Source organism: Hemicordylus capensis, chromosome 1 (assembly GCF_027244095.1).
Source record: "Hemicordylus capensis ecotype Gifberg chromosome 1, rHemCap1.1.pri, whole genome shotgun sequence".
Taxonomy (NCBI): domain Eukaryota; kingdom Metazoa; phylum Chordata; class Lepidosauria; order Squamata; family Cordylidae; genus Hemicordylus; species Hemicordylus capensis.
The window spans coordinates 130,884,449-130,897,078 of record NC_069657.1 but is presented as its reverse complement, the minus strand read 5'-3'; the positions used below and the strand labels follow the sequence as shown (position 1 = coordinate 130,897,078).

The window sequence follows — 12,630 nt, the reverse complement described above, 5'->3', positions numbered from 1 at the left end:
ATTTGGAAATCTCTGTTCAGCCCAAATAAGTTTTACTCCTTGTTGCTGATTATATGAAGTTTTGTTCAGCTTTATTTCACCCTTTTCCATTAAAATCTTGCTGAGTTCAATGGAGTATACTTCCAAGTAAACGTGCAAAAGGATTGGGCTCTTTAATCATTTTAAAAAGAAGTAACTGAGTATCTTGAGTCCTGCAAATGTACAAAGCCTGATCATACTATGCCATCAAATTTGTATTAAGGATGGAGTATTATGCCAGTATCATGTCATGCCTTTGGTGTTGTGAGCTGACCAGGACTTGCAAACCTGTTGTATGTAAGTAATTGGAAAGGAAACTGAACTTCAGAGAGTTCTTCGATGAAGCATTATAACGGCATTTTGGTCACCATTGTATCAACCATACAGACAGAACAATCCTAGTCTGCCTGACATTTAGCAGGACTCACTTATAATGCAATTATGATTGACTGGCACATAGTAGAGCAGTCTTGTTCCATTAATGAAGCATAGGACAATGTTATAACTACACTGGTACAAGTTATCATGTGTGCCGTATCTAGAGAACTGAGGTGTAATATTATGTTTAGTGGCTGTGTACAAAATGTAACTTGTGTAATAGCAAATAAAAAACTGGAACCTAAGAAAGAGTCTTCCCTTTGCTATAGGAACTAGAGAATCTACATTTTCCAATTACTCTCCTGTTCAGTTAATTTCAGCCTGTCACTTTGCTGTTGTCTCTCCCAATTTTAGGCACCACACAATCTGGAAGCTTTGGTATCCATCTGGAAGCCCCAAATTCTTTATTGTTAAAGTTGCTTCTTCTGTTAGCTTATTGATTAATTGAATAACTTTCTCCTATTCACACTTACATTGACTTCATCTAAATAGGATCCTGTTAGTTTTAAATGCCAACAAATCTTTACTCCTCCTCTCTTGATTGCCTTCTATCCAGTTTAGTTTGGAACAATATAAATGCTCCTTCTTTTCAACATAATAATGTCTCTATTAACTTCAGTGAATAAACATAGTACTTTTAACACTGAAAGGACTCGTAGCTCAAAGGAAAAGTCTGTCATCAAGCTGAGGTCCAAACTACATGTATTGATCATGGACCTTTTAGAACAGGGATGATCAGGAATGGAGAGTGATGGGGGAGGGGCATTTTCTTGCTCCAAATTGCTCCAATTTCTTGCTCCAAAAAACTTTTCCCCGTGCAGGGTAACAAATGTATGTTTGCCTTCAGAGTACCTATTAACAGGACAGGGTTGCAGTATTATAGATGCATCCCATCTAATAATGACCTTTGATAAGTACATCCTGTTGGTGAACTCATGTTGGGAGCTGTATTATTATTGCTTTGGCTGTGGTCCAAAGAAACCATTTATGTACAGGCAACGGAACTGCAGGAGAGCTGGAGTTTTCTCCAGTTTTCACTGCTACATCTCTCCTAACAGATGATGCCAGCTGCTATTCAGTTTGAAAAAATAAATTTGCTATAGAAGCTGCCATATAAAAAATTAAAGAAAAGCCCTCAGCTCTACATGCAGTTCCCTTATGCACATGCACTGGCTTGAAGCACAGCCACTAGTATCTTCTAATTTGCCCTGTTTGGACATAATTTAGGCAAGTTAAGTACTCTCAAGTCCCATGGATGTAAATTAGAAAATTAAACATCTGATTAACTCCCTTCCATTGATGTAATTGAAACCAAAATTGCTTATCTGTGACTGGATTTCTTGGCCTTATCTTAGTAATTATCTCAATACATTTTGAGGTAGGTTGTTGTTGTTGTTGTTCCCATTTCACAGATGGGGAAGCCTGAAAAGAATCATTTGCCCAAGGATATAAAATGAGTCTATGTCAAAGCTGAGGTTTAGAACCTGCTGGTGTCAACCATTGGAAGTTCAGTAGTCTATTCACTGACCCAGAAGTGTGCAGACATATTTTAACATATGTGAATATAAGAATTGCCTTGCTGAATTGATCTTGACCAGCATTCTGCTTCCAATAGCAGCCAAGCATCTGGTATTTTGAGAGACGGTAGACTCGTTCAAACAATCCTCAATGAGCACCTAGTCAGAGTGCTGGGCACACTCCTGATTGGCACTGAGTCATTATAAGTCCAAAATCAAGGTAGGAGGGCAGGAGAGTGTGTGTGTGTGGCAGGAGCTGAGTCAGACAACTTTTCATCCACCCTTGGTAAAATACTGGAGAGTGAATCTGGGTAGAGTGTACCTGTTCAACCCAGCTCCCACTTCCCATCCAATAACTCTCCTGTCCTCCTACCTTGATTTTGGAGTTGTGACTACTGCTGACTGGGGACACACCCAGTTCTCCTACCCTGGCTGGTTCTCCTCCTACTCTGATGAGGATAATGTGAATGAGCCTGCTATCTCTTACAGGGGGGTTTCATTTACTACAGTCATTGATAGACATGGTAGATGCGAATGACAAACTGGTCAAATTTGGAAGGTGTTCAGAGTAAAGCTCTCAGTTAAGCTTGAAGATTGTGACTAAATATAGCATTGTTAATGGTAGACATGTCTTACACAGCAGTATGTGATAGATGACACATAGAAACATAGGAAGCTGCTTTATACCAAGTCAGACAACCTGGATGGCTTTAAGAGTTGTTTGGATAATTTCATGGAGGAGAGGTCTATCAACTGCTACTAGTCTGGGGGCTATAGGCCATCTCCAGCCTCAGAGGCAGGATGCCTCTGAATACCAGTTGCAAAGGAGTAACAGCAGGAGAGAGGGCATGCCCTCAACTCCTGCCTCTAGGTTTCCAGCGGCATCTGGTAGGCCACTGTGTGAAACAGGATGCTGGACTAGATGGGCCTTGGGCCTGATTCAGCAGGGCTGTTCTTACGTTCTTATGTTGACCGTTGGTCCATCTAACTCAATATTGCCTACACAGACTGGCAGCAGCTTCTCCAAGGTTGCCAGTAGGAGTCTCAACCCTTTATTGGAGCTGCCAAGGAGGGAATTTGGAACCTTCTATATGCAACATGCAGATGCTCTTCCCAGAGCAGCCCCATCCCCTAAAGGGAATATCTTACAGTGCTCATACATCTCCCATTAAAATGCAAACCAGGGTAGACCTTGCTTTGCAAATGGGACAATTCATGCTTGCTACCACAAGACCAGTTCTCCTCCCATATATCTCACATCCAAAACTGTGTGAGATATATCCTAGGATTTCATATCCAAAATGGTGTTTTGAAGTGCAAGGCATGGTTTGTCCCCTGGGTATCAAAAATGTCTGCAACCTTACTTAAGCAGATTCTCTACATTTTTGCATGCTGATGCCCAGAAGCTGTAATAATGATGCTTGCATTTTTGTTGATATCTGTAAGCTTTGTATAGTTATGAAATACTCTGTAGACATGCCCTCTACACTCAACTGTCTACAAGCTTGCTCAGTGCTTGTTTCTACATCCTCTTAATGTATATGTGTGTTAAAAACTGCTTGGCATGCTTCCTGGATTTAAACAATATGGAAAAGATGGACCATCTTAAAAAACTGAAAGAGGAATTTTGGAAAAGATGAAAATTATATAGGTGGAAAGGGCTACATTCACTTTTGAATTAGGACCATACTTTCAGATTATATCAACAAATTAAGAAAATGGGAAATCTAGAACACATGCCAAGGATTTCAACCAGTTCAGTTGAATATTGTGACTATTAAAGAGGGCTGTTTTTAACAAAATGCAGGCGCTGTCGCTTTTCCTATTTCTTGCTCTTAAATTAGGCCAATTCAGCCACTTGCCTTTGCCAACCCTGCTTACCTGACTCCCATCCAATATTCATCCTCCACATGTTTTTCTTGCCTTCTCTCTGCAACCCCATCACACCTTTTGACCTATCAGTCACTGTCAACTCCTCCTTCTAGATGACTTCTGTCAGTGGTTATGCCATGCTTGCAACTATGGGGTATTTCTACTTGCTCTTATTGTTGACATCAGTGCCACAATCATTATCAATAACCTCAGTGCCAAATTTGTGCTGAACTAGAATAGTCAAGATCCAGGGAGTGCCAGAGGGAGTGAAGCTTCCTGACCTTGTACTGAATGAAAAGAGAATAGAAGTGACATGCTTGAAACTGGGCTGTGAATTTGGAGGGTAGAAGAGAGAAGAGTGCTTGACATTTGTACTTCTGTGTCTAGTTGGTTTTGTTTCCTTTTTGTTCACTTTTAACTTTGTTCCCTTGCTTAACTTCATGTATTGTCCATACTGTGATATTTCTTTAAGAGCAGGAACCAGGGGCAGAACTATAATAGGGCAAGGGGAGACAGTTGTCTGAGGGCCCACTGCCTTGGGGGGCCCCCAAGAGGCAAGTCACATGACTGACTCCCCCAGCCGCGCACCGCCCAGACTTCCTTCAGTTGTATTCATCCTCTGAAATTGATGTGAGTGTTACGCCAGCATTGTGTAGTGGCTAGAGTGCTGGACTAGGACCGGGGAGACCCGAGTTCAAATCCCCATTCAGCCATGAGACTTGCTGGGTGACTCTGGGCCAGTCACTTCTCTCTCAGCCTAACATACTTCACAGGGTTGTGGTGAGGAGAAACCTAAGTATGTAATACACTGCTCTAGGCTCCTTGGAGGAAGAGTGGGATAGAAAATGTAATAATAATAATAATAATAATGATAATAATGATGATTTATGGAGCCATTAAGACCATGCTACACTGTGATCATGTGATTATTGACTTGGATGTTTTCTCCTGAAACTCTCATTCTGGCTGTTTGTTTTCCTGATGAAAGCTTAGTGCATGTCTGCAGTCCATCCATCATATTCTCTTATCGCCCATTTTCAGCTATAGGACCTTCTTTTTGTGTTTGGACTGAAACCCCCTGAAATGGTTACATATTTAAACAGTGGACTTGTTCATGGAACAGACAGCAAGCATCCTTCATACACCACATACTCTTCAGCATGCAAATAAAGGTTCACACTTATACTTTCTGCACCTGATTTTGGCAGTGATTTACAACCCTATTAATGCTTAGCAACTCTGAATCCAGGGAATAATAGTTGGACATCTGCATTTGCCCCTGTGAGGCTGTCATAGATGCTCCATCTTCACCCAACCAGATGGTAGTGAACTGCTCAATGTGTGTTGTGCTATTTCTCCTTACCATGTTGTAACGCTCTCTAAATGAATTCACTGTCAGTTGATACTCCAGAGAGGATGGGCATGATTGTGATATGGCATGTAACTAAAGCTGTGTTGCACTGGGACTGGTTCTCAAAAGCTTTGTCATAATGCATTTTTAAATGACATGACACTTAAATGTACATAAGAGTGAGCACAGACTATATTATCTTGAGACCTGGAGTTATCATATGAAGTATATTTAAGCTAAAATCCAAAGAAAGGATCTATGCTTGTGGAAGAGAACCATCCACACAGCTGGAGTTATACTTCGTGACATTGCTCCATTGGTTCCTACTGCTAAGCTGACAGGTTGCTTTTTAGACTGAAGAGTGGCTTGTATGTTTGGCAGCAAGAACAACTGCAGGAAAAAATAGTGAAAGTAAACCTATGGCTGGGTGTGCAACTTTCCCTTTTCTTGAACCCATTTTTATTCTTGCTGGCTGGCCATATAATTCTCGCCTACTGACTTTCCCCTTGGAGATCAGGGAGGGTGTTATGGCCACTTCTTACTTCCACTTGGCATCCACTTTTGTTCCAAGTCTCTCCTTTTTGGTTTCAGTCCATCTATCACCAAGGCTGGGTGTTACACAATCCTTATGCAATCAGAATAAATTGCAGCTGTTTGTACAACTTCACTTGTCTAATGTTCTGTTTGGGGCAAAGAGAAAAGGCAAAGGTGACAAAAGGCAAAGGATGAGCACAATGTGAAGGCAAGGGTTGGGTACTACAGAGGGGAAATGTGCTCCCTGTCTGCTATCAGTGTTGCTTGAGGTTCCCTTGAGCTTGATGCTTTCAGCAGGTTAGGGCATGCATATTCTCAAATCCTGCTACCCAACTATGTGAGCTAGAAACATGGTTGATGCAGCCTATTGTGTCAAATGGTAATGGCAAAGACACTGCTTCTGATCATTGTACCTCCTGGCTTTTCCATCATGGTTAAAATATATTCTTCTCATTCCTGAGGCCCTCTCTGACATATTGTCCACTGTTTGAATGGTCCCAAAATTCCATGTAAATACATTTATTTTTATGTATTTATACCACCCATCAAGTGTTTTGAGAGCGATTTTTTAAAAATAAAACTCCATAATGATAAAATACAAGGAAAACAGTGATAATGGCAAACTCATTACAACACAATCATAACCAGAAAATTAGAAGCAGTAGCTAAAAACAATGTAAAAGACAATAGCATATGTACCAGCTGAACTTTTCTAAGAAGAGAAATCCAGAAGAAGATATCTTCCCAGCCACCTTCCCTCAGGTAGCAGGAGGGCATCCCAAGGAGGGCCTCTGAGGATGATCTGAGTGCATGGATAGGCTCATATAGAACCCCCCCTAAGATGTATCAACATTCTTATAGCTTATATATCCATGACTAGTATATATATATGCCATGACTATTCTGTTACCTCCCCATTCTCAGTGTTTATTGATTACCTCTCTCCTTTTCTTCCTGTCCAGCTTATCCGTTGTAGGTTGTAAGAGTTCTGAGTATAGTCTGTGCCACATTTGTGATTGATACAGTGTGTGGGATGCAATTGGTGCTACATAAACAGAGCAGTAATAATATGAAAGCTGAAAATCTAAGGCAGACAAATTTTGTGCCCAGTTCCTCAGCAGTATACAAGAACATGAGGAATAGCACAGCCCTGGCTGTAGAGATTCAGCTGAGACAGAAATGCACTAGAATGAAAAAAGGCGGAGTAATTATAGTGCTGGGAGGGAGAAAGGGGGCAAAATAGACTTGGAATTGTGGCTTTATATCTACGGTTGGAATAACATTCATGTAATCTACCATCTTAAATTATTCATTCTGTTAAAAAGATTTACAGTAACTGAAGAAAGACAGGAGTCAGGATGGAGTACGTGGAACCATTGTGAGCTGCAGTGTACAGGAATTGAACTCCTTATGGGGACAATTATGCTTTCCTCCTTAATGGAGATCTTCTCAAAAGTGCTGTGGCTATGATCTGCATGTAACCCACATGCCTCTGTACAATTTTTCTCCTATGTATATATAAGCCCTCTGGTTGAGAAAGAAGAAGAAATATTTAAGGAGGCAGAACCAGACAATTGTTTGAAATCATTCTATGCGTTGGTCTTGTATGCACAGAATCCAAAGATGCAAAATAGGAAAGAAGAGATGTTGTACTGAAAATGTCGTGAAAGCCTGAGAATGAAGATATGTGGCATCAATGCATTTGTTTGACAGGAAGGTTATTACTCCAGTACTATTGATTGGTTTCAGAATTGCCTGCACTGCTGAAAGTGCTATCCAATGCCCTAAGAAAATCCTAAGCCTTCCTTACACCTAATGATGGCCTGCATAGCTTTGCCTAGGCACTCACAGCTCCTATATGCAAAAAGGAATTAAGGCAGTAAGCTGCCAAGAAGAGGGCAAAATGGGACAGCACCACCCCACTTTGCCATACTAAAGTAGTCCAAAGATAGCATCTGCCATAGGAAGGCCGGCTGGGTGGCAATGAAGAGCTATAATCTAGCATCAGCACTCGGATTCCCAGCCCAGCAGCTCACAGGATTACACTGCAAGAATAAGATTTGTTTCCTATCTGCCTGTCTACCTTGATGTTCAGCCTATCCAATTCTTAGAAGAGCCTACAATAGACCACATTGCTACATTTGCCACTAGAGGAGAAAAGTACAAAACACAATCCTTTTCCAAGCCTGTAATCTCTTGTTGTTGTCCCTTGTCATCTGTTCCACCTCTTTTAACAACATGGAGGTTTAGGTGACAGTGTCCAAGCAGACTGAAATCTTCCTTCTCTAGTTACTGTATGTTTCCATTTAGAATGTCGGATTTGTGCTCATTCACTCTCTTATACAGGGACTGCCCGGTTTGGCCTATGTAATCTGCTGAAGGGCACTGCTGACAGGTGGGGACACATATTATAGTAGAAAACACATTGCTAAATGAGTTCTTGATACTATGGGTAGTAATAACAACTTTAGGAACATAGGAAGCTGCCATATATAACAACAATAGGAACATAATAACAACTCTAGGAACATAGGAAGCTGCCGAGTCAGACCATCAGTCCATCTAGCTCAGTATTGTCTACTAGGAATGTGCACAGAACCGGGCGGGGAAGGTTCCAAGGTGGGGATTCACTGGAACTACCTGGAAGTATTTGGCGCACCTGCGTGTACCACTATAGGCACACGCATGTCACACCCGCCCACGCACACATCAGGCATGCAGGCATGCCTAATACTTCCTGGTAGTTCCTGTAAACGGGGGCAACGGGATGGCAATGAGATACGCAGCTGCCCCAATGGGCTTTACTGAAATCAGATGCTGGGGGGGGGGAAGCGGCGGAAGGGGTAAGTGCACCCCACCACCTTTAAAGTTGCATCCCCCACCTTCGAACTGGCAGAGCCACCCGCTTGTCAAACTGGTTCAGAGGCCCATAAAGGGCCTCCAAACCAGTTCCCTGCACATCCCTATTGTCTACATAGACTGGTAGCAGCTTCTCCAAGATTACTCCAAGGCAGGAATCTCTCTCAGCTCTACTTTGGAGTTGCCAGGGAGGAACTTGGAACCTTCTGCATGCAAGCTGCAGATGCTCTTCCCAGAGCGGACCCATTCCCTAAAGGGAATATCTTACAGTGCTACACATGTAGTCTCCCATTCCAGTGCAAACCAAGTCAGACCCTGCTTAGCAAAGGGGACAATTGGTGCTTTCTACAACAAGACCAGCACTCTTCCCCATGTATACTTTATATATATATATATAACTGCTCAATAACAAATTTGTTCTCTGGGTAATTTATAAAACAAAACATATAACTCAAAACAAACTAAAGCAAGCAAAACCAAAAACTACCATAAAATACAACTTTATAAGACAAAAGCATTGAAAAAGCCTGGGTAAACAAAAAGGTCCTCTTTTAGCATCTAAAGGAGGATAATGATGGCACCAGGTGAGCCTCACTGGGGAGGCTATTCAGTAAATGGGGTGCCACCACTGAAAAAACCCTATCCTTAGTTGCCACCTGCCTAAACTCATTGAGTAGAGGCAGTTGAAGGGTCCCTGTGGGTAGGGACACATGGGATAAGGCACTCTTTCAGCTAACCTGGTCCCAAACTGTTCAGGGCTTTAAATGTTCAAACCAACATGTTGAGTTGGGCCCAGAAACAGACTGTTATGAGATTTAGTCACATGTTGCTATAGTACATGGAGGACGAGAACCAGACATTGACTGTTTTGGGATATGATTCTTTGATACTAGTTTGGTCTGTTGTTGAACAGAGAATTGGCCCTGAAGATCCAAATCAAACAGTGTTTGGGTTCCTATGTCCCCAAAATTCCCTAATTGGTGAATGCTCAGGTATATCTAGCAAAATCTCCTATTGTAATTCCGTGCTGCCTTTGGCATCATTTACTCCCTTAATCTCCAATTTGTGACATAGCCAATAATTCCCCACAGCAACAGACACTGATGTCACAATCCAGGAGCTTATTGCCTTAAAGCAGATATCTGGAGAAGAGGAAGGACTAGAGAGAAGCAATTCATTAGCACACAAGTATTAATTTTTTTAACTGGTTGATTTGTTGAGGTAGAAGGTAAAATCGAGTGAAAGGCAGAGGGACTACTTGTTTTAAGATGTACTTTAGTTTTGTCCTGTAAAAAAAAAAAAAGCCTGTAATTTCCACTTGTACAGTATGCATTAATGTTAATAAGATAATTAATTATTTATCTCCTGGCTGACTGTTTGGAATCCATGAAATTCCCTGGATTCCTAAATTCAAATGAAATGGATATGCAAGAGATTAGAGAATTATCTATGGAAAAGAAGGAACGGCATTGCAACCCCTTCCTCCTCATGATCTTACATTTGGCATGGTTACCAGTTATGAAAGATCTCTGTGTTCAAAATGGTAGCTTCTAACGTATTTGACCTTTTTAATTCCAATCCACTAGTTACAGGTGATCAATATTTCCTTAAATGTCCCAGATCAGAAAGACTCTGAAGGGTATGGCAATATCTGGAGCCCTCAGTATCTCCAATAGCTGGAGAAACTGCCTGTTTCTGGGCCCAGCATTGTCACATGGGGGAAATATGCTGAAATTAAAGTTGACACCTGATAGGGAAAAGGAGAGTTCCTGAGGTCTTCTGAGCTGTGCTGACTTCTTAAACACAAATATATGAGTGAAAATATATGGTGGTTTCATGATGATATAATGCTAGCAGCCTCTACAGATGTTAAGATTACAGATCTCTGCACTCTGCTCAACATTTGGTTTATCAGCAGGTGTATTTAAATCCTGGGGTTGTCTAAACTGAAACTCTGGAAAAAAAATAGAATTGTCAAGGAGAAAAATAGGTAATGGCTAATTGTTTTATTCATATTTCAGAATTTCTTTCCACTCGACTTGGAAAAAAGTCAAAATGAAAACTATGATCACAGTTTATCGGTGCCACAAAAACATAATTAAAAACAAATTTGAAACAGCTATCTGAAAACTTTGGATCACATGATGTTAACTAATATTCAGTAACTATATTTCAGTCTCTTATTAATGAATATGTAGTTAAAGCACAAAAATCAGGTGTTGGGAGAGAGACTGGCTGTGCCACATACATGTTATGTGGAAAAAAGGGAAACTGCTAGTTTTTCAGTGTTTTGGTTTCCCTGTTCACAACACATGAATTATGTCTTGTGTTTAAAGTATAGCTGGTGGTCTGACAGTCAAAGTTCTGTCTGAAAAGCTTCCATAACTATTTAACATTGAGTATCTTTTCCCCAAGCAACTCACACAAAATTTACCTAGTGTGTTCACCCTATTCAACTTTATGGCTGTATGTGATGTTTTCTTTCAGCTCCAGTTTCTCACTGCCTTTCCAATTATTCCCTATTTCCTTCAAGCCACACATCTCTGGTCCCCGATTCTCAGTCTGCAAAGGGTCATATGCACATACTGTTTCTTTTATGCAAGAAACTATCCCAAAGCATAGAGAAAATAGTGCCTTGCCCAAAGCTTCATTTGGGCTAGAGCTCACCAGGCATACATCCATGAATCTGTTTTCAGTACTGGTCTGAGTCCTGAAATACATGAGAAACAGTACCTCAGAGCACGTGGAGAGTACATGTTTCTAATTACTGCGCAGCTATACCTTACCCTCCCTCTCCCCCACATATATATTTGTATTTATATATGAAATTGTATACTACCTTTCAGTATAACTATTTCTGAAGTAGTGTGTACAACAGCCAAATGACAGAACGTTATAAAACAGTTCACCCCAAACATCTATCTTCTCTCTATATAATTATCTTCAATGTACCCATTGCTAATCCCATGCATGACAGCTCTCACAAGAGTTCGCAAGCGAGGGGAGGGTGAAAGGAAAATGACGGCGGTGGGGAACATAAGGCCAATGGGCAGGCCAGCAAACAGGAGGGCAGGCAGGGAGAGAAAGCAGCAGTGGGGGTTAAGAGAAAACAGCAGTAGCAGCGGGGGGGGGGGTGAGAAAGTGACAGCAGCAGTGGGAAGAGAAAGTGGTCTGCCCATTCACTGGCCAGCGGGCAGGTCAGCGAATGGGCAGGCCAGCGAATGGGAGGGCAGGTGGAGAGAGAAAGAAGCAGTGGGGGTTAAGAGAAAGCAGCAATGGCAGCAGGGGGGAAGAGAAAGTGGCGGTGGGGGAGGAAAGAGAAAGCTGGTGGGGTGTGTGGAGAAAGCAGTGGGTGGCTGGAAAAAGTGGCTAGCCAGTTGGCCAGCCAGAGAGAAAAAACATTGGAGGGGGGGAAGAGGAGAGGGAGGGCTGAGAACGAGGGGCCGAGAACAAGGGATGGGGGCCAAAAACGAGGGAGAACTAGAGGCGCAAATGCTCTGCACCCAGGCCAGCTAATATACAAGTAAAACATCTAATAAATTAGCAGCAGAACAGAAAATTAATTTTAGCAGACTCAGCTTCTGAAGGTATAACAAAATAGAGGGATCTTAATCTGCCTCCAAAAGAGAGCCAGGGAGAAAGCCATGAGGGCCTCCTGCAGGACAGCATTCCAGAGTTCTGGAGCTATAGGCCTGGCACCTCATGGAGGTACTCGGAGCTTTTTCAAACAAACTTTTAGCTCGCATCTCCTCCAGAATGTAGGGTGTGCATTCACATATCGGCCAGATCTACCTCGAGGTCCCTGCAAGCTGTCAGGGAGCAGCTCACACACGATTTGGGTTTTTCATTGTGCATTAGAGTGTAGCCCGATTTATACCCAGGGTTAAAAAAAATAAATCAACTTTTGTGTCGGGTTTTTTTTGTTTTTTGTTTGGCAACTTTGAACTTGCAGTAAAGCCTCACAGTAAACTCACAGTAAAGCTTGCTGTCTGAAAATACTCCTGGTGTCATATGAGATCGCATTTCCAGCAAGGTCTCATTGGTAGATCTAAGACTTGGGTATGGAGGTAAGGTGGGAGAAGTTCCCTGGGATCATCTGAT

The 12,630-nt window shown here is 41.9% G+C and overlaps 1 protein-coding gene across 16 annotated transcripts in view; it reads left to right on the top strand.

Annotated features, from left to right (window-relative positions):
• The window catches only part of BRSK2 (BR serine/threonine kinase 2), a 731,324-nt gene that overhangs the window by 203,851 nt on the left and 514,843 nt on the right, over nt 1-12,630 (top strand). The gene's annotated exons all lie outside the window — the stretch shown is intronic.